The following is a 22176-nucleotide window of genomic DNA, read 5'->3' as shown; positions in this document are numbered from 1 at the left end:
ATTTTGAAGAAGCTAGAATTGTGAATCTAGTTTATGTCTCAATGCCTAGTTCTAGGATTTAGTACAGATGAAGGCTGCATTATTGAAACAATACTTTTCTCTAAAATCACCTTCATTTTTATTAGAAGTAACTAGGTTAAGAAAATAATTAACACTTGGCTTTATTATTTGCTTAAGTGCAGCAAGAAGAGCAATTGATTACATAGGCTTTTTTAAATGTGCTTTGCTGGAATTTTTGTAAGGAATTTCAGATTGAACTTTTAAAGGCCTCTTGAGGCCATACAGCCAAGCCAGACTTGCCATCAGGTTTTGCCTGCAGTACCTGTAGATTTGGGTGAATTCTTCTCTTCTCGAGATTTTTAAGACATCTTGAGGTTCTTGTACCTGCCAGGAAGTGACCTTCCTTACTCACCTGGTAAGGCTGCTGGGAACTCTCTAAGCAAGGTACCATGCCAGTTCTTCTAAGGGGTGTTGTTGGCTTTATAAAGTCAACCTTAGTTCCTTAAAGCTGTCTGTTCATATCTGAGTTTACACACGTGTCTCTCAGGTATGACGTTCCAGTCAAAGCCTTGGTAATATAACTAGTGTTTTTAATTGGTCTTTTTACAAGGAAAGCAGATTCTTATTGAACTTGTGCAAATAAACATACTGACATGAAATATAAAGATAGTCACTGAGAGTTCTTAAATTCTGGAGGGATCAGGTAGAGAGAAAGATAAAGTTTCAATTCTGCTTATAAAGGCAGTCATTTACTAAACTGTTTTCAGCTTAAGAGAAAAAGCTTAAAGCACTTTACCAGCTACATTTGAAACAAAAAGCCACAAAATCATCTTCTTTAGTTTATTTAATTTTATGTAACTAATACTTGTTTTGCTGAAATCTAGTTCTTTACTAGTTTAGGAGTAATAAAACAGTGACTATAAATGACAAAAGACTTACAAATGACAATGGTTAAAGATCTGATGAGAGCTTACTGTAAGACAGTTGACATAAGGAAATTCGGATATTTCTGTAACACAAAACATTCAGTAACAAAGTTTAGCATCATTCTCTTTGACAGTGCTTTTTAGGTTATTAAGCAGGTAATTATATATCAGATAAATAAGCCAAATTAGCTAAATACTTTCTCCAATGAGAAAAAATTCTTCTGACATGTTCCAGAGGCCCCCTGGAAAATATCAGAGTTAACTAGAGGTAAAAGCACCTTTTGAATTTGACTTTGAAAAGTTGTTAAAAGAAAGTTTCTTTGGCATTTGCTTAAATAAGATTATAGGTTGCCATGAAGCAATACTTACTCATTTAACTAGAATGACAACAAAATACCTTAAAGGCAAATAAAGAAGGTTACACAGCTGTTAGCAAAGTTTAGCTTTTAGTCCTTTTAATATTAAGATCTCATTTTTTTAAATACTCCGAACACTCACTGAGACTTTAGCATGAGAAACTGCTTTGATAAAACAATTAGAGAACTCATTGTAATCTTTCAATATTAAGAGTGAAAGGAAGGAGCGACACACAGCAGCAATTCACCGGAGAATTCCGCTTTATTATGGAAAGGTGCTGGGTTATATACGAAGGGGCATGGGGTGATTGTGGTGTTACTTCTATGGGGCTGGTGGTTATTGGCTAGGTGCTGGGATTGGGAGGGGGGGCGAGAGGTGATTGGGCTTCAGGTGGCACCGTCAGGAACTGAGGACCCGGAAGAGAAGCCGGAAGTTCGCCATCTTACAGGTGGGGGCCCTTCATTCCCCACTTTCTCCTCTATGGGGTTGTGGACGTTGCTTTCTCTCTGACTGCTTCCTGCTGAACGGGGGGCAGAGAAGGGAGTGAGGGCTTGAGGATTGGGAGGAAAGGGTTGATAGGACTCCCCACAGTAAGGATGAGTAGATGTGGACTTCTTCAGGTTGGAAACCAATGAAGGTTCCCTGTAACCATAGGTCGAGGACTTGTTGATTCCAATGGTGCCAAGAGGATACGGGTGCCAGAAGCCAGACGTCTGCGGCCATTGTTTCCAGGAACAGTTTCCAGTGAAGAGAGGGGTCCATCTCAGCGTGTGGTGAGGAGGTTATGTGAGGGTGAGGGATCTTCTGTGGCCAGAAGCTGGTAGTTCCTGAGTAAAAGCTGATTGAAGGTTTGATTAGAGATTTTTCCGACTTGGGATTTGATGAACTTTATTATACAGGGTAAGAAGAGACAGGCGAGAAGAATGATTATTATGGGGTTTGCACTGGGCCAGAGCCAGGTAAGGAGGGGGTTTGTTAGTATTGAAGAGAATGGGTTGGAATTGGAAGCAGAGTGGAGGCTGGAGGCAAGGTCGGTGAGTTTGGTAATGTCAGTTTCTACAATGCTGGATTCGTTGATGTAATAGCAGCACTCCTCTCGAAGGAAGATGCAGGTGCTGCCTTTTTCGGCTGTAAGCAGATCTAAGGCCCACCGGTTTTGAAGGGTGACTTTAGCTAGCGAAGTGACCTGTCTTTGGAGAGAGGCCAGGGAATCGGCAGTGGATGTCAGAGCTCCCTCAAGTTTGGTGTTGAGATCTCTAATTGCCCATAGAGAGTGACCCAAGGCTCCCCCTGAAAACCCTGCCCCAATGGCTGAGGTGGTCAAAGAGATACTGACCATGATGGGAAGGAAAGCAGCCCTTCTTGTGCACAAGGGCAAAGGAGGTTGAAGCTCAAGGAATTCTGCCATGCTGTAAAGTGTAAGCTGTGGGATTAGGGTGACGAGAATGCAGGGTGTGCTGGAGTTGGGAGGCAGTGAGTTGAAAAGACTGCCATTACACCAAAAGAAGTGTCCCGGCTGCGTAAAAGTCTTAGAGCCAGAGGTAGGGGTGTGGATAGAGAGACAGTGAAGTGCGCTTCAGGGGGGAGGGGTTGGGCCTACACAGTGGTGGATGGTGAGATTGTTTGCGTATTCTGGTTCCCATAGGGGTATGTCTGCCAGGGGGCAGAAGGGTTGTCCTTCTGCGTGAAAGGAGTAATTGGAAATGTTAAGGGGCACGGCAGCTAGCAGTGGGCGCTGTAGTGATGCACACAAGAAACAATTGGTGGTGTTAAGGGTGTGGTTGAGAAAGATGGTGGTGTCCTGAATGAGCTGTAACCAAGAGTAGGAGGAATTGGAAGAGGGGCGGGGGTGAGAAGATGAAGAGGCGCCGTCAAGAGTTTGGATAATGACTTTTTCAGAATGTCTGATAACGGATGCAACTTGAGAGATCTGTGAATGAGAGGGAACATACTCTTGAGAGATATGAAGGGTACCATTGGGGATCGAGGACCCCCCGTAGTAAACTGAGGTTGTGACTCCAGTGGCCCATCTAGAGTCCCAGGGATCTGGAATTGATAAGGAGAATGAGCGGTTGGGATATTTCATGAAACGGTTCAAGGAGTAATACTGTGGGTACCGGGGGTTACTCATGTAGTGAATGGCGCAAGACCAGTAGGGACATCCCCTGTAGGTGTCTTGCCATCGCCTGCAATAGGCTTGTCTTTGGTCATAGAGGAAGCAGAGGTAGGGAGAATAAAGGTAGCTGCTAGTGAACACTTCAGTGGAGGGAGGAAAGTGGAGGTACAAAGGCTCAGAGCAGCCTTTCAGAGGGCAGTCTGATGTGGCAATGAGGGCAGTAACTTTTGTTTGATGCTGTGTGTAAGTCTGTCTGACTTTGAATTGCCATACAAAGGAGGCTGGGGTGGTGGGGAAGACAATAGGAATGAGGAAAAAAAGCGAGAGAGCAGTAAAGGAGGAAAAAGTCATGATTCGGATATGGATGGCAAAAGGGGTGAACGGGAGATGCGGAGTTTCAACGGATCAGAGGGATGAGGCATGGTAGAGTAGACAGCATCTTGGGCTGTATCCGAAGGACTCTGGATTGTGACTGATGGGTCTTGGCTGTCCAGAGAAGGTGGGTCTTGGGTGTTTGGTTTCAACCTGGAGATATGAATCCAAGGGGTGACAGAGTTATCAGGCAGTGAGAGCTTGGCGGTCGAGGGGGTGCAGAGAATAACTGGGTGTGGACCTTCCCATTTTGGGCTGAGAGAGGGCCAATCCTCTGGCGGATTATAAAACACTAGTTGGCCAGGCTATAAGACAGGAGGATTTTGGGAGGCGGATGGATCAGGAAGGAGCCAATCCTGATATTTCCACAATTCAGTGCGGAGGAGAGAGAGTAGCGGAAGGCCATATTGGGAGGATTTGGTCCTTTGTGGGAAGGGAGCCCCAGGGATAGAATCAGGCGGCCGTGCATGATCTCAAAGGGTGACAAGAAGGAAGGTTTCTTTGGGAGGGCCCGAATGCGGAGTAGAGCTAAGGGAAGTAAGCGAACCCAATCAAGGTGTAGTTCTAGAGATAGTTTGGTCAGGATGTCCTTTAGAGTCCTATTGGTTGTTTCTACTTTTCTCGAAGCCTGTGGTCGATAAGGACAATGTAAATGCCAGGGGAGTGAGAGCAACTTGGAGAGGTTCTGGATAATTTGGGCAGTGAACTCAGGGCCATTATCTGATTGGAGGGAAGTGGGCATCCCGAACCTAGGAAAGATCTGGGTGAGGAGGATAGAGGCAACCGTGGACGCTCGTTTGTTAGTGGTGGGGAAAGCTTCGACCCATCCTGAAAATGTATCTACTAACACGAGTAGGTATCTGGTATGCCATACAGGGGGCATGTTAGTGAAGTCTATTTGCCAGTCTGCAGTGGGGACATTACCCCTTGCTTGATGAGCCAGGAAGGGTCGGGCCTTGAGGGAGGTATTAGGGTTAGTGCATTGGCAGATGGTGCACCTACGGGTGATTTGGTTAAGTAGACTTTTGTCTTCAGGAGAGAGAGAAAAAAAGGATTGTAAAAAATGGATCAAGGATTGGGGGCTAGGATGGAACAGATCATGTAAGAAGCGGAAGAGGGACTCTTTGTCCTGGGAACAGAGAGTGTCTTGTGATAAGGCTAAAACTGCAAGGGCAGACGGATTGTTGTCTGGTGTGTCTTTTGATAGGGCAACTGACCAGGCTACTCTGTCAGCTTTGTTGTTACCTCTTGCAATGGGGGAGTCATCCTTTTGATGTGACTTGTAGTGGACTATGCCCATTTGGTGTGGGAGCTGTGAAGCCTCTAGGAGTTTAGTTATTAAGGCTGAATTAGTGATGAAATTTCCTTTTGTGGTGAGGAGGCCTCATTCTTTCCATACTACTGCATGAGACAAGAGAATGTGGAATACGTATTTGGAGTCAGTGTACAGTGTGAGAGACGTGTCCCGGGCCAGAGTGCAAGCTCTGGTGGCTGCAATGAGTTCAGCTTAGTGATTGGTTGTACCGGGGGGTAGGGCTTGTGCCTCAATGACATCTTCGAGGGACACTACTGCATATCCTGCATAGTGGGTGCCCTCATGTTTAAAGGAGGACCCATCAGTAAACCAGATGAGGTCGGAGTGCGAGAGGGCTCCTTCGGAGATTGTGGAGTGGCACAGAAGGAAGTCGTGAAGGGCTTCCAGGCAATCATGCAAGGGAGTATGAGGACAGTAGGGTAGAGGAAGAAGAGTGGCCGGATTCAGGGGCGGGCAGGGGAGGAAAGAAATGTCTGGATTTTGGAGGAAAGAGGTTAATAAGGTCAGGAGTCTGGAGGGAGGGAGATTCTGTAAATTTTTGTAGGTTAAGAGGTCCTTTAGGTGATGTGGGGACAGAATGGTAAGTGGCGCCCCGAATGTCAGTTTATAAGCTTCCTTCTGCAAGGGCTGTACAATGGCTAATGCCTGTAGGCAGGGGGCCCATCCCCGAACTGTGGGGTCTAATTGCTTGGAGAGATAAGCTACTGTGGAAAAGGGTAGGCCATAATATTGGCCTAGGACTCCTAGTGCTTGACTGGACCTTTCATGGATGTATAATGAGAAGGGCTTCGACAAATCAGGAAGATGGAGAGCTGGCACTTCCACAAGGGCTTGATGGAGCTTAATGAAGGAGTGTCGGGGTGAGGAGGATAATGGTTCTTCAGGGGGGCCCTTGCTGAGGTCATATAAGGGTCTTGCCAACAGGGAAAAGTTAGGGATCCACGCTCTAAAATACCCAGCTAGGCCTAGAAAGGAAAGGATTTCTGTCTTGGTTTTGGGAACAGGCAGGTCAGAGAGGAGTCATTTTCTGTCTAAGGTAATGGACTTTCTTTGTTGAGACAGAAGGAATCCTAGGTAAGTGACAGAAGGGGAAGAGATTTGAGCTTTGACAGGGGATACCTGGTAACCTCTGGAAGCTAGAAGGTTAAGTAGGGAGGCAGTGTCAAGTTGAGACTGTTCCCACGAGGGACTGCAGAGTAGATCGTCCACATATTGTAATAAGGTGGACTTGGAGTGATTATGATGAAACTGTTTGAGGTCCTGAGCTAGGACCTGTCCAAAAATATGGGGACTATCTCGGAAGCCTTGTGGCAAAACTGTCCAAGTGAGTTGTTCAGAATGTCTTGTGTATGGGTCCATCCAGGTGAAGGCGAAAAAATCTTGGGAGGAGGGGTCCAGAGGGATAGAAAAAAATGCGTCCTTGAGATCTAGGACTGAGAAGTGGGAGGCTGAGGCAGGGATCCGTGATAAAAGGGTGTATGGATTTGGAACTAAGGGATGGATAGGGACGATGGCCATGTTAATGAGGCGGAGATCTTGGACTAGGCGGAAAGATCCGTTGGTTTTTTTAACAACTAATATGGGGGTATTAAACGGAGAGTGAGTGGGTCTGAGGTAATTTTTGTTTAAAGGGTCCTGAATGATGGGTTGGAGGCCTATGAGGGCCGAAGTGGTTAGGGGGGTATTGGGCCTGACAGATATACTGAGAGGGGTCACGTAATTTGATAGAGGCAGGAGGACATAGAGCCACGAAGGGGCTTGTAATGTCCCAAACTTTGGGATTTACAGGGTGTATGAGGGCAGAACTGGAGCTTTCATTGGGTAGAGGGGGTCGTCGGCTATGAGGGCCATCAGAAAGGGAGTACTGGGGGCTGTGGGAGTGGATATAGTTATGGAAACGTGGAGGAGGGAAAGGATGTCCCGTCTTAGTAAAGGGATGGGACACTGGGGCATAACTAGGAAGGAGTGGGAGAAAGGTATGGGATTGTCTTGGATTGTGCATAAAAGGGGGGGGCGGTTTAATGGGAAAATCTGTTTACTTCCTACCCCGACTACAGGAATAATGGCAGGTGTGGTAGGGCCCCGGTATTCCCGCAAGACTGAGAAGGTGGCTCCTGTATCTAGGGGGAAGTAGATGGGGAAAGGGAGCATTCTCATCCGCAAAGGAGTCACCTCATTTATGGCTGTTGGAGGAGGGGCCTGAGGGTCTGCTGCAGCCGTGAAGGCCTGAGGCGGGGAGAGTTCCCTCCTCGTCCCCAAGCATCAGGGCCTTGCCGGATGATCACGGTCAATGGCACTGCGATAGCTCGCGGAAGAGCAGCCCACTCCGGGGGAAAACTTACCCAAAGGCCAAAGAGGAGTGGTGAGTGTCAGGAGCCAGCGCCGGAAAAAGAGGACGAGGGCAAGCTGCTGCTGGTGTCGGGGGAAGACGGGGCCCAGTTGGGGTGTCCTGTCTCCCGGGTTTCGGCACCAATGAAAGGAAGGAGTGACACACAGCAGCAATTCACCGGAGAATTCCGCTTTATTAGGGAAACGTGCTGGGTTATATAGGAAGGGGCATGGGGTGATTGTGGTGTTACTTCTACGGGGCTGGTGGCTATTGGCTAGGTGCTGGGATTGGGAGGGGGGCGAGAGGTGATTGGGCTTCAGGTGGCGCCGTCGGGAACCGAGGACCCGGAAGAGAAGCCAGAAGTTCGCCATCTTATGGGTGGGGGCCCTTCAAAGAGCAGACTAATAGTTAAGAAAACTGTCTTTTTTAATTGAAAACAAAATTCTAATTTTGCTGTGTATTTGATACCAAGACTCATTTGCTTTAATTTTATATAGCATGACCATATTAAATTCTTCTACAAACTTTCTATACCCCTCTTTTTCATTTAGAGTTCTCTCTGTAAAAACAGCTGTACTTTAGAACAAAGTTACTTTCTTTTATCAAAAGAACACATTCTTTAGGATGCAGAAATGTTTTCCTTATTACTTTAAGTAGTTTTAATTAGAACTTAAAATTATTAGGTACTTTAATTTTTAGTGAACACTGAGAAGCAGGCTATTGTAAACTGTTACATGAGCATTCTTTAGATAGACAAATTTATGAACATTTTATAATTTTTGTAACTATGAGCTTTACAGCACAATCTTCACTAAACACAAAGTATATCTTCTTAGCAAAACTTTAAGGTTTTAGGTTACCACAAAGATTCTCAGGCTGTAGGTAGGTATACACACTGTAACACACAATTAAAAAGGTGTTCACTTGCCACACTTATTTAGTTCACTCATTCATAACAACTATGCTAGATTACTTAAGAGACCTTTACTGAATATTAGACAAAGCTAAGCCTTTAAGCATTTTTTTCTTAAAAGATTTAGCAGGTAACATCAACTTAAATGACTTTAGGTAAACTTAGGCAGCTGATAACCACAAGGACATGCTCACTTCAGCCAAACTTATATTAGCATTAATGCTTAACATTTTTTATTAGATTTTCTGGAAGTTTTAGAATGCCCAATTTTCACAAGTGCTTGTTTTTAAATCAATTTTTATTAATACCATCCAGAGGTAGGAAAATATTTTTATTTTTCATCTACACACCTAGACACACAAATACACAAAGTGAGACACAACGACTACAGTCAGCAACACTTCTTACACAAAAACATATACACAGACAGACAAACCGATATAAAGACTTGAGTCACTGATACCTAATTGCTTTCTTTCTCTTCAGCTTCTTGTCCATGGCTTCTGGAACCAGAGGGCAGGAGGAGTGTGTTCTGGTGGGGGAAGAGGGCGGTGAAGGCAGAAGGAGAGGGGGAGGGGGTGGTGCAGCCACTGGAAGAGGAGAGCAGGACCACAGCATGGTTGAGAATGTAGGACTTTAATATGAGCGACACGTGTGAAGACAAAGGACTTAAAGATGGTGGTGGAGAGAGGGGAAGGGGATTGTGAGCTGAGGGAGGCGGCAACTGAGGTTTTCTGGTGGATCTGAAAAGGAAGAAGGACTGAGCAGAGTAAGAGGCTGACAGTCTTTAACTGGAGTTCGGGCTAGGAGAACCTGAGTCATTGAACAGGTAATATAAAGGTCTGGACAGGAGCGCAAAGTCCAAAAAGCCTGCACATATGGGATTTCACCCCACTCTCTGCTTCAGTGGCAGTAATTAGTTAAGTCGGTGAGGAGGCCAAAATCAAAAGTTCTCTCAGGGGGCCAGTGAGTTGATTGTCCATAGGATACTGAGGCCCAGACTCAGAGCAAAGAAAGACTAGCTTCCGTTTGTAAACTTCCCAGTACAAACATAGAGTAGCCAAATTAGAAATGAGACACTGTAACAGGGTCTGAGCCTCCACTTTTGAGGGCTGGTTCCCAATGTCTGCGCCACTTCCCAACTAATCCCGCTGAGAGGAGCGCCCAGCATCCCAAGCGCACCAAGTCAGGGGAGACGGCCTGGGAGCCTGGGTGAGGGACGTCTCCCACACCACAGGGCCAGGGGCGGGTATCCTGGATGCCTGCCTGGGATGGGCTGGATGCCCAAACCTGGGTGTATATACGATTTTGGATGGACCAGGTGAAATGGAGTTAGGAAGGGAAACAGACTGGGGGAAACTGAGGGACTCACCGGAAAATAGTTCATGCAGCAGAGAGCAGGCTGAGGTCCCAGGTCGGGCAAAGAGGGGGTGGGGCCGCCGATGGCCAGTCAGGGCCCCGCGCTCATGCACCTTCCCGGGATTTTGGCACCAAATGTAAGATAAATTCTAGCCAAAATAAGCAGGCGAAGAGAGGCAACTAAGGGCCAGGCATTCTATTTGAGCGCATTTCCTGGGTGATATTCCCCTGTCTGGCTATCACAGGCTGGGGAAGTCACACTCAGCAGGGCAGGCAGCGAGTTTTTAAATAAGGTAGGGGGAGGCAGAGCTTAGATTTACAGCGGCGCGAGGATTGGCTAGCCTAAGACACGTCTTTCAGGTTGGGAGGGGGCAGCAGCTGGGGACTTTGGCACGTCATTAGTGTCCGATGTGCTCACCCCTCCCCCCAGTGCCTTCAACCTTACACTCAGAGCTCCTATCTGCCTGCTTGGGGCAGTGATCAGCTGTGGCCAGTTACCTCGGGGGCATTGCATGGGATAGTGGTCATCTGACAAAGGTAATTTGTGAAGGTCCAGAGCTGAAAGACAGGAAATAGAACGCCCAGGTCACTCACGTTCATGGGAGCCCAGAGGAAACTTCAGGAAGGGAGAACCTCAGGCTTAGGGTAGAGGCCCACTTACCCAAGACTGATTTTGGCTTGAAGCGGTGCATGAAGTCATGTTCTCAGCCTATCAGGTCCAGTACCCCCTTCTTAAAATGCCCCCTTCATTATCACCACATGAGCGTCATAGGGAATGGAAGCCCACAAACCCTTATCCAGAATCCAAAAAGCTTTGACACTCCAAAGTTTGTTTGTTTTTTAATTTTGTCAGCAAAATCTGCTCTGAGCTGATCTGAAGTTACATATCGACTTTATTCATGTCACTCTGTGTCTATGTTTTGCTCTAGTAGAAATATTAGTATGCTTGATTATAGAATGCTGTTCCAGACCCTGCTGAGGGGTTATATAATACAGTGTATCCAAACTACCATTTTGAAATCTGCAACATGTGGATGAGTTGTGGTCTAATATAATCAATCAACACACAGAACATTTCAAAATAAAAGTAATAATGCCCTGAGTGTAAAATAAAGAAAAGAATAATGAATTTATAATACTGTAGTGTACATTTCAATATGTAAGTGCTTCGGAAGGACTACACCAGAAGACCTAAGAAATGTGTTGGATTCCTGCCTCCAAATGTGGGCTCTCCTGAATGTGGCAATTCAAATGGAACTGATGTGTTGCATAAAGATTTTTGCAACTCAGATACTAGCAGTGACATTGTCGTGATTTTCCAAATGCGGAACACCCCTAGGTAAAGTTCCAAATATTTAAAGTCTTTTACTCAATAGTTGCATTCCTGGAAAATCTGGTGCGTATTAAGACTGTGCAAAATTACTCTGTGCCCATTTGTAAAACCTAATTAGCTTTTAGACTCAGATAATGATCGTGAGGCTTTTTGCTTACAAGATTCATTTTAATAAGATGTTTGAAAGTGATTCAGGATGCAGGGCAATTCTTTGTTGTGGCAACTGTCCCACAGAGAAGGCAGGGCGCCTCAGGCCCCCCGCCCCACATGTTACTCATAGCAGCCCCCAACCAGGCATTAGAACAACCAGAAATGCCCCGCACATTTCCACGAAGCCCCTTTGGAGATGCTCCCTGGAGGAGAACACTGCTCATTCTCAGCCTGGCTGGGACCACCAGGTGGATGAAGCTGGCAGGGGTGGGCGGGTGAGCCAGCACAGACCCCAGGCAGACTGCAGTCCAGCTGGGTACCCCCACAGGCAGGTCTGGACTGAGTCTGGATTTGAGCCAGAACTATGACTCAGGGAAACAGACGGGAATCCAACTGCACACCTGCATTCCTCAGGTGTGCCAGTGTGGAGCTGAGGAGTTCCAATTGGCCAACCTGCAAGAGGGTTTGGCCTCAGGCCACCTCTCTCCCCTGCCAGTGACTCTGGGGTTCTTGTTCAGAGAGTCCAGGAATGAACTTCCCAAACACTCAAAGTAGGACAAGTGAGAGGCCTTTGTTTAGAGATAAAGTAAGAGGAAAGAGCTCCTGTCTCAGGCCATGAGGGACAAGAGAGCCTGGGGTGGTGCTTTGTCTGGGGTATTTATAAGCGGTTGAGAGACAAAGTGCTAAGGATGCAGACCTTTTGAAGAGACATTAAGTTTCTTATTAGTCTTCCAGGTTATTTACAAGAAATTTACTGCTCTGATTTCCTCCCAGGATAGCAGCTTGCTGGTCTGGGAGCATATCAATCAAGACTGCCTGCTTTGCTCCCAAGGTGGACCCAGTTATTGTCTTGTTTGTTAAAGAGTATATTAAGAAATTTACTTTTTAACTAATTGGGTTTTAAAATCTTCAAGATGGAATCCTTCCTGTTTTTACTACATTGTTTTGGGCTTGCTTGCTAAATTTCCCAGGTTGCAAATCACTTGATTAGGGCTGGAGTAGGAAAAGCTGCACCTGGGTAAAGTCAGAAAAATAAGCTGGGCCCCCCAGCAGGCCAAAGCAAATCCCGCAATGGATTTTCTTGCTTTGTTTTTTCTCAAGGCCCTTGCCCTGCTCTGTCTAAGCCCATCATCTCTGTCTCACCAGTAAAGGTGGCGCCTTCTCACAGGGTGATGGGCCACGTGTGCTTGGCCGAGGTTAGGGCTGTCAGGCAGCACGTGGGCTGGGTGCCCTCCTCTGAGAGTCACTCCTCCAAGTCTCAGTGTATCTCAGTGGGTAAATGTTGAACACAGCACATTATTCACAATAGCCAAAAGGTAGACGCAACCCAAATATCTGTCCGTGGGTAAATGATCAAAAGAGACGTGGTACATACATACCATGGAATATTATTCATCTTTAGAAAGGAAACCCCTGACATGTGCTACAAAATGGATGAACCTTAAGGACAAAATGCTAAATGAGATAAGCCAGTTACAAAGGAACAAAAACTGTACATGATTCCATCCCCTAGAGTAACCAGGTTCAGAGACAGGAGGTGGAATGGTGGCAGCCAGGGTTTGTGGGGGGAGGAGGATCTGTTGTTAAACGGATACAGAGTATCCATTTAGGAAGATGAAAAATGCTCTGGAGATGGGTGGTGGTGATGTTTGCACAACAGTGTGACTGGACTTAATACCACTGTATGCTTTAAAATGGTTAAGCTGGTAGATTTTAAGTTATGTGTATTTCAAGACAAATAAAACTTAGAAAATAAATTAAAAGCTAAGGCTCTAATGGAAAGACTATTAATCAAATTCTGGCTCAGCTTTTTACCAGAATATGATGGATCTTGGTCAAGTTAACCTCTCTGAGCCTCAGTTTCCCCATCTGTGAAAGGGGACTCTTTACGAGGACTATTACAGAGTCCCCTTGAGATTATGTGTATTAACCATGGGGCACAGTGCCTGCCTGGCACCTTAGGAACTCAGGATATGTGGTTATTATCATGCATGCGAAGCTCATGGAAGCAGTCTTTTCCCCTCAGACATTCCCACAGAAGCATTTAGGGCATTTGGCTTAACAGCAAGGTTAGAGGGACACTGACAAGAATGACTGGAGATCCAGGGCGGTGCAGGTGTACCCTGCCTGGGTCTTCCTGCCTGTGGGTCAACATCCTCCCCACAGGAAACAGTCCCCAAGAGTACTGGGATCCACTTTGCTGTGTCTAGAGAAAGCCCTTCCTAGGGGAACACTTCTTACATTATAAAAAGTTCACCATCCCCGTGTAGACTCATAGGGAGTCGATAATTGTTACTGACAGCAATAAGAGTTCATTTTCTGTTGCTTTGATTAAACAATAATTTGATCGGAAAATGCTTCCTGGAACAGTAATTAATGACTGGCTGGAGTTGCTAACGCTGGAGGTAAAGCCAAAGGCACTTAACCCAGCTGGTCATTAGCACGATGAAATATTAGACCGAGGGTATTTACTGCTGGTTCAAATTCTGAAATTGGTAGGAAGAAAAAGAGAAAGATAAAAACCTAAGCAATTTCTTTTTATGCAATGAGAAGTTTAAAAATGGAGTGTAGTGTTGCCATGGATACCATTTCTGGCTCTGGGTGGCGCTGGGCTGTCCTCCGCCCCTGCATCCAGCCACATGGCAATTAGACACGGTTTTCAGCAGAGCAGCTGTGCCTCCCCAGCACCTATAATGAATATCTGCAGCTCCAGGCTCCCTCGGAAATCCTCAAACCTCCGCTTGTCACCTAATTTCTTTGGGAAGTGTTTCTAATTACTCATTTCTTGCTACCTATTGCCAGGCAAGTCTTCGTGTATACAATATACGAATTGCATGAAACCACAAAACCGTGAGGGGCGCCTGGAGTGGTCCAAATTGTTATGGAGTTGTTTTTAACTTACTAGTTAAGTATTACTGGGTGTAATAAGGCATAATTTACATGAACAAAAACAGCATTAAGGGAACAGCACGTGCCTGGTTCTTTATAGCTCTGCAGAGATCAGAGCCTATTTCGACAAGATGGCTGTATAATAGAACTTCCAACGCTAACACATGGAGTGTTTAACTACTGTAGAGTCTTTGTGAAGAGGTACTTAATTATTTTATATTGTCACCTGGGACCTGCCATTTCGGGAACTTTTGGCAGTTTAGCTTGCTGGAGGTGAAAACATTGTTACCTTTGGACTCTCTTGGCTTAGGAAAGTCTACAAAATGTAAGAAAACATTCACCAGCTCTTTGAGAAAACTGAAGTCAAGTTAAATCTAAATCCAGATGCTATTGTTTGGATGTTTAGTTTTCTTTGGAGCTCAGTAAGCTGGAGGATTCTTTAGCTCTTGAAGACTGGGCAAAAATAGTATTCTGAAAGGATGGGTTTGACAACTGGGCCAAACCCTTCCCCACAGAAGGGGTCTATGGCCACCACCCTCCCCACCCACCTTGAATCTAGGCAGGCTGTGAGTCCCTTATAGCCCATAGGACTTCGTGGAAATGATGCTGCATGATTTCCAAGGTAAGTTAGGGAAGATGATGTTGCTTCTGCCTTGTTTCTTGGTACACTCACTTTTGGAGCCCTGAGCTGCCAGGTAAGTAGTCCAGCTGCACCACAGCTGCTATGCTGTAAGGAAGCCTGAGTCGCACAGAGCAGCCACTGTAAGTATTCCAGTAGACGACATCTGCTGAGGCCCCATGCTGCTTCCGGCCCTTGAGTCTTCCAAGGTGAGGCCCCAGAAATTGTGGAGTGCAGACTAAACACTCCTGCTGTGCCCCGCCCTGAATTCCTAACCCACAGATTGGTGGGCAAATGAAATAGCTATTTTAAGCTAAGTTTGGGGGTCATGTCTTACACAGCAATAGTATCTGGAACGATTCCCAAGTTTCTATCTCCAGCTTAGTTAGGCCTCTCTGAGCTCAAGACTCATATATCCTACTGTGACTGAGTATTTTCACTTGGATGTCTAACATGCCCCAGATCAAACTACTGACCTACTCTGCCTTGCAAAGCTGCTCTTGCCTCATGTGTCCTTGTCTTAGTAAATGACACCATCACTTACCCCAATTGCTCAGACTCAAAATCCAGACATCATCAGTGACTCCTCTCTTTCCCTCCCCAAACTCCTATCCAATCCATCAGCAAATCCCAACAACTCTACCCTCAAAACGTGTCCCAGATAGGACTACTTCTCCCTTACTCTGCAGGTATAACCTCTGTCCTGGATTATTGCTGTAGCCTCCAATCTGTTCCCTCTGCTTCCACACCTGATCAGTAGTCCCCCTCCTCCCGATCAAGTCTCCAGAAGCCACAATTATATCTCCAGATGGAAATCACATCAGGAGCTTCAACTCCTCCTTGTCCGGCTGTTGACGGAGAACCTGGCTGGGGCCATTGGGGAGAGGAGCCTCTGCAGCCTCTCTAGGCGGCCTGGACTTCCTCACAATACGGTGGTGCATTCAGAGAGCACATGTCCCGTGAGAGAGAAGGGGAGCCAGCCAGGAGGGCCTTTTAGGACTTAGCCTTGGATGTCAAGCCGCAGCACTTTTTGTTTTTTTCACATTCTGTTGGTTGAGGCAGTTACAGAGGTCCACGCAGTTTCAAAGGCAGGGAATATGGACTCCAACTCTTAATTATTCTGTCACAGTTACATTCCCTGAAGAGCATATGAAATGGAATCATACCGGTGCAGCCATCTTTGGAAAATACAACCACCACAAGATCCAAGAAGACTGAACTACGGAAGGAAGAGGCCTGGATGCCAAAAAAATACCACAAGCAAAATGAAAATGCAAAAGGCATTGTAAAGAAATGCTAACTCAACTCTTTCCCCTCAGACCCTCACTGAGGCCCTCCGTGGGGCATATTGTGGGTTGACTACAAGCATATTTGGCTGGTAACCTATTATTTTAAGGGACTACAGGGAGAAATTGGGGTGACTGTGCCTGCTTCCTCTTTTCTTTGAGGCCAGGAGGAAGAGAATGTTCTCTCCTTCATTCGTAACCTGTCAGGCTCACTTCAGATGCCACTTTCTCTGCAGCCCCTCCCTGGTCCCCATCCTGTGAGCACTGAGAGGTATTATACTTTCTGCCTTGTATTACAGGTATTCACCTGTGACTTTTAAATCTTACCTCTCTTTGATTCCTCAAGAGTGTATTAAACTATGAATTTCTCAAGCGGCAGGGACTTTTTTTTTGATTCACCACTATTCCTTTTCCACCCTGGTCTCTGCATTTTGCATGTTAATTATTCAGTATGTGCTGGTGGAATTCATGAAGCAGTTGTGTGCCAGTGTCTTTATTTATGCTGATATATATTCATCTATATTTAGTGATCCTGGAATATAGTAGGTGCTCAGTTGAAAGATGTTTTTAGTGAATAGCTACAATCTACTAAGCACACTGCAGGGGAAAGGACGTTAAGAGCTGGTTCAGCCCTTCTTCACTATTTACACTTTGTACAACAGTAGAAGAGCTATGACAAGGCAGTATTGTGATTATGATTTATTGACAAAAGTCTGTGGGACTCTGAGAAAGCTTCTCTAAGCCAATATAGCCAAAATCAGAAAACATAAAGGAGAAGATTGATTGTTTCTACTGCATAGAAATGAAACACTTCAGTACATCCAAAAAAAAAAATCATACATACAAGTAAGGTAAATGGCAACCAGGAAAAATTCACCACTATATTAACGAAAGGTTACTATCCTAAATATTTGAAGAGGTCTTCTATATTAGTGAGAAAAAGGCAAATATTCCAAAAAAGTTACAGAGAGGGTCTAAAAAGTCAAAACAAAAGAAAAATGTAAGTGGTTAATAGATGAAATAATCCTTCAGCCTCTTAAGCAATCATAGAAACTCATAGTAAAACCACACTGAGATAACATTTTTCTTTATCAAATCGGCAAAATATTTTTATTAAGATATTTTGATATGTTGGCAAGACTAGAAAGAGTGGAAATTGATGTTAAAAGTTGCCTGTCAAAAACCTTTAAAATGGGCATGCTCTGTGACCCGGCATGTCAACATACCCAAGTTTATGCCAAGGAATTTATTGCTGAGGTTTGCCAAGATCTGTACACAAAGACACCTCACAAAGTATTGATTTTAATAGCAGCAAATTGGGGTTCATGTCCAGCAATTGGGATTAATTTTAATTGGTTAAGTAAACTACAGCACCACCCTGTAAGACAATGTTATATAGTCATATATATATCAAGTATATCAAGTGCTGATACGAAATAATGTTTCATTTACATACTAAATTTCAGGATTCTATGATCTCATTTTTCTTATCTCTTTTTTGTGTTTTTAAACTTTCTGCACTAACATTCTTTTCTGTTCAGGAAAAAAATACCATTATTTCTTTTAAGTGGTGTGGAAGCTGCCCTGAATCTAGGGATGGGAACACCCGCTCTGGCTATTTGTTTTGAAAGCCCCTCTAGGCCCCATAGTACGCGTTGCAACTTCTGAGGACAGCTCGTTGGGGTAGGAGGAACGTGGCTCAATGTTTGGACTTGCGACTCATCCTGCAGTAAATCTTTAAGACTGTGGGATTAGGTGCTTTGCGTGCCCTAGAGTCAGCAAACGTGTGGCAGATTTCCTGTCCTGTCTACATCGCGCAGACAGATCTGTGAGCGGAGGGCTTCTGTCATCTGAACCCGGCACCAACCCCATCAGGAGCATTTCGGTTTCACGGGCAAGTGATTTCGCTGTACTGCTTTATTCCCCCCCAGTCTCCACAGAAATAAATTGTTCTGTGCACAGTGAACTACAACATTGTGCAGCAAAGTGAAACTGAGATGGGCGTGAGGAGTTGGATGGTAAGAGGGAGACCAAGTTTACTTTCTCCTTTGCTTAGTTCTCAGTCTTATGAGGATAAACAAAAATTACACAAAGAAATCAGAGGAGAATGGTCTCTAAAACTGGTTCAGCCTTTATGAATTCCTCTGATTCTATTTCTATATATCATTCCTATATAAAACTACCCCATTTCATTTTGGGGACTGCTAAAACAAGGGAATACTATGGGACAGGAAAAGGGAAGAAGTTCTTTAAAAATGTGTGTTCAGATGCTTGCAGCAAATATTAAAACCTGTCAGTTCACGGTGCAGACTACTACCTGCCTATAGATATAATCAAAGGTATTTTTTCCCCATTTCATTATTGCTAGTGTCAAAAGATTAGGAAATGTCTTATAATGTATGACTGGTTTAGATGACTTTTTATGAGGTTTCTTTTGGATACAGGAAACTTGGACTGACATAAGTGAACTCCAGACAGATGCCCCCTAGGAAGTTTGTGGCTCATCTCAGAGGTTCCCTGAGAGTGGTCAGCTCCACATCACACTTCATGGAACCCATGACACACAGCAGTGAAGTCAGTGGAAGCTGTAATTCTCTCTCGACCTTCTTCAGGCTTAGAACTGGAAACGCCTCAGAAATCAATAAACTCAATGACACATCTGACTGGCATCTTCCTTGGGCCAGCAGCCACACCTGTGAGGAGCCGGGCTACAGTGATGTGTCAGAGTCCTTGACCTGCTGGAGGTTAAAGCTGGACATAGGAGTGGCACAAAGGAGGGGACAGTTACTTAACAGGCTTCTGGTGTTTTCTGTGCTTATTTTGCTTTTAGACAAGCCAATGAAGGAAATGGCTTTCAACAACCTGTTTGATAAAACTATTTGCTTATTTCACTGAATTATCTCTAAAATGCTAAAAGGTGACTTAATAATCCCAACAAAGTCCCCTGACTATCTCTAAATGCAGTTCATGTGTCTACAGCTGCCTCATGAATCTCTCTCCTCCTTTCCTCTGCATTGTTCCAGATTTTCCTCCAGCTCAGCCTCAGCTTACCCTGGCTTTCCTCTCCTCCTTTCTCTTCCTTTTCCAATGGATTTTCCCTTCCTCCTCCATCAAAGCTGTTCTTTCCCTCATGAATCAAGTCTGCCTACTTTGGCCCTTCTCATTTCTTCCCACCCCCTAACCCCACACACTGAGGCCCAGAATCTTCCAGGAAAGGTGGAATTCTCCTTGTTGGGTGTGAGAACTCTAATATTAGATACAGTTAATTCACAAGACAGAGGAGTGACCCAAGGCTTAGGGGGAATTGACCCAAGGCCACGCAGCCCTCAAGTAGCAGAACCAGCCTTCCAAATTCCTCACTCCAAAGCTGGGCTGTTTCCAAAGCACAAGGGCAGGTCCTCTGGGAGAGCTCTGGGTGGATGAGGAACAGAGATAAGTCATATCTGCCTATGACAGCCATATCCTGTCAGATTCATGAGGCAGCGGTCTGCTTCCATGCCCTGGACAGGAAACATCCCTTCTCCCAGGAAGCTCCCTGTGGTGTGTGTCTCTGGAGAATCAGGGCACACTGCAGACAAAAGCAGTCTTGCTCTCAGAAGCACTATCCGCACAGCACAGGGGGCCAGTCACACGCTTTTCCTGTGAATGGCCCTGGAGTCGTGAGGCGTTGCCCTGGTTACATGGTTCCTGTATTTCTCCTGGGGCTTCTTTGGAGCTCTGGAGAGGAAGGATGGTGACATCTGCTCTTGGAAAGTTTCCCAGCCCTGCCGAGGGTCACAGCGCACATCTGTTCGTTCTGGGGTCTTTAGCTTGTGGTGCCTTCCACCAGTTCTCACCGACTTGGGCCAGGGATGAGTTACCCAAGGGTAAAACTCAGGCTGTGAAAAACCTAGAAGAGTCAGTTCTTCTGGTAGCTGGAAGAACTTCAAAGGCTAAGAAAAGAGGATCCCTAAATGTATATGTAAATATGTGATCATTTTCTCTTAGAAGTTACTGTTACGGAAAATTCAAAGGCAACCACTTTTAGGTAATGTTAGGGAGGAATATAAATATGAGTGGCATGGAAAGAAAAAGGCCAGAAAGTAAAAAGTCCCCAAATTAATCAATTAAAGCTCAAAAAGCCAGGAGCATTTTGGCCTGGAATGTTTGAATATTCCCCAGATAAAGGAGGGTACCTCAGCATAGCCCATGTCTTTATTGTGTTAATCACGTAGGGCCAGCCGTAAACAACATAGTAAAAGGCAGGAAGGATTCCATCTTAAAGACTGTATTTTAATACCCAGGAAGTTAAAAATGTAAGATTCTTAACTTACTCTTTAGAGAACAGACAATAACAGCCCACCTTGGGGGCTGGGCAGGCAGTCTGTTTGATATGCTCCCAGACCAAGACACCAGTGCTGCTGGGGTTCTTGTTCACAGAGCTGAAGAATGAACTTGGCAGTCAAGGTAGGAGAGCAAGGCAGAGGCTTTTTAGAGAGAAAGGAGAGAAAGCAAGAGGACAGAGCTCCTGGCTCAGGCCAGGAGGGGACACAGGGGTGGTGGATTGTCTAGGGGTTTTATAGGCAGTTGAGAGACAAAGGGCTAGGGATGTACACCTGCTAAGTGGTCTCAAATACTTTTGAAGAAACACTAAGTTTCTTATTAGGCTTCCTGGTTATTTACAGGAATTTTACTTCTCTGATTTCCTCCCAGAATAGCAGCTTACTGGTCTGGGAGCATATCAATCAGGACTGCCTGCTTTGCTCCCAAGGTGGCCTGAGTTATTGTCTGTTTGTTAAGGAACTTTTTTAACTAATTGGGTTTTAAGATGGAATCCTTTCTGTTTTCACTGTGTTGTTTTGGCCTTGCTTGCTACATTGCCTAAGTTGCAACAAATCATTTGTTTAGGGATGGAGTAAGAAAAGCAGCACTTGGGTAAAGTTAGAAAAATAAACTGGGCCCCCCTTAGTAGGCCAAAGCAAATCTCACAATGGATTATTTTGCTTTTGTTTTTTTCCAGAGGCCCTCACCCTACTCTGTCTAAGCCAATGGTCCCTGTCTCACCAGTATCCCAGGGAGAAATCAGAGCAGGAAGTTCCTTGTGTTAATTCTAAGTATTCAAAGACCACTTAACAAGTCTGCACCCCCAGCCCTTAGTCACATTCCTAAGGAATCCTTAAAAGGGGGAACCCCCAAACTTTCAGGGGGTACTCCTCTCTCTGAGGTTGCCCGCACTTTTTAAGTGTGTCACCTTTTAATCTTAAACTTTCTCTCTCCAACCTTTCAGGGCCCCTCTCCTTGCTGAGGTTGCCTGCTGCACTTCTCTCTCTAAGTAACTTTAAATAAAACTTTTACTCTGCTTCACTACTGTGTCTCTGCCCTTCAATTCTTTGTTGTGGCGGGGGCAAGGACCGAGGAAATACACAACACTCCCCCAACAGTAAGACCCTATGAGGCATTTTGGTGAGGGTGAGGACAGGGGAGGGGAAGAGCAGGCACAGAGGAAACTTTGGGGTTTCTGTGGAAACAGCTTGGCAGTAGGGGTGTCTTCTCTCCTTATCCCCCTCTGAGGTAGAGCTTCCCACTTTTGCTGGGCCTGTCGGTCAGAACTCCATTTTCCCATGGTCAACGGTCCACAGCGCTTTCCTATCTAAACTGCCTGGGGACCCATGTGAAGACCAACTCCAGTGAGAAAAGCAGTCTTGATCTGTGGACTAAGGGCAGCTTTAAATGAGTGAAACTCCATGTGCTTGGGGTTTGGATAAGCCTGAACCTCCCAGCTCCTTTTTAGTACCCATCTTTAATCTGATTTTAGCATAGTGACCAATCAACAGACAATTGACTCACAGAGGCAAAATGGGAGGTAAGCAGAAGCAGGCTTCTAGAAAGCAATGCCACCTGAAACAGAACCCTTCCTGGGAGCTGTGAAGGCTCATATGCCACCAAGCTTCCCAGGGGTATTAGTGGCCTTGAAGCAAAAAGAAGGGAGTCATAGTATTTGTTCCTCTCTATACTGAATCAATAAAAGTAACAAGCCTAGTGTGACGGTGATAATATATAATTGGTTTCTGTCACTGGTCTCTGACAGAGACTGCCTAAATCCCTTGGATTTCCTGGATGATAGGAGCTTTTATGTTCTAATTAGGCTTCTCTTGACTGGTCCCTGGGCAGCCTCAGGATAGGGCCTGGCCTCCAGAAAGACTACATTGAGATTAGTGGGTTGGACTTGTAGG

At 45.3% G+C, this 22176-nt stretch overlaps 1 long non-coding RNA gene across 6 annotated transcripts in view; it reads left to right on the top strand.

Moving 5' to 3' along the window:
* LOC118972329 (uncharacterized) overlaps nucleotides 1–21310 on the top strand; it is a 42377-nt gene extending 21067 nt beyond the window's left edge. For 4 of the 6 annotated variants that reach the window (XR_012121180.1, XR_012121181.1, XR_012121177.1 and 1 more), the window contains one exon: nucleotides 1938–21310. This is a non-coding gene — a long non-coding RNA (uncharacterized lncRNA). The remainder of the gene's footprint in view (nucleotides 1–1937) is intronic. The other 2 variants (XR_012121179.1, XR_012121178.1) reach the window with 2 other exon arrangements.
* Nucleotides 21311–22176: the final 866 nt, after the last annotated feature.

This window comes from Manis javanica, chromosome 9, assembly GCF_040802235.1.
Source record: "Manis javanica isolate MJ-LG chromosome 9, MJ_LKY, whole genome shotgun sequence".
In the NCBI taxonomy this organism is placed as follows: domain Eukaryota; kingdom Metazoa; phylum Chordata; class Mammalia; order Pholidota; family Manidae; genus Manis; species Manis javanica.
The sequence above is the reverse complement of the archived record's forward strand: the minus strand, read 5'-3'. Positions and strand labels throughout refer to the sequence as shown.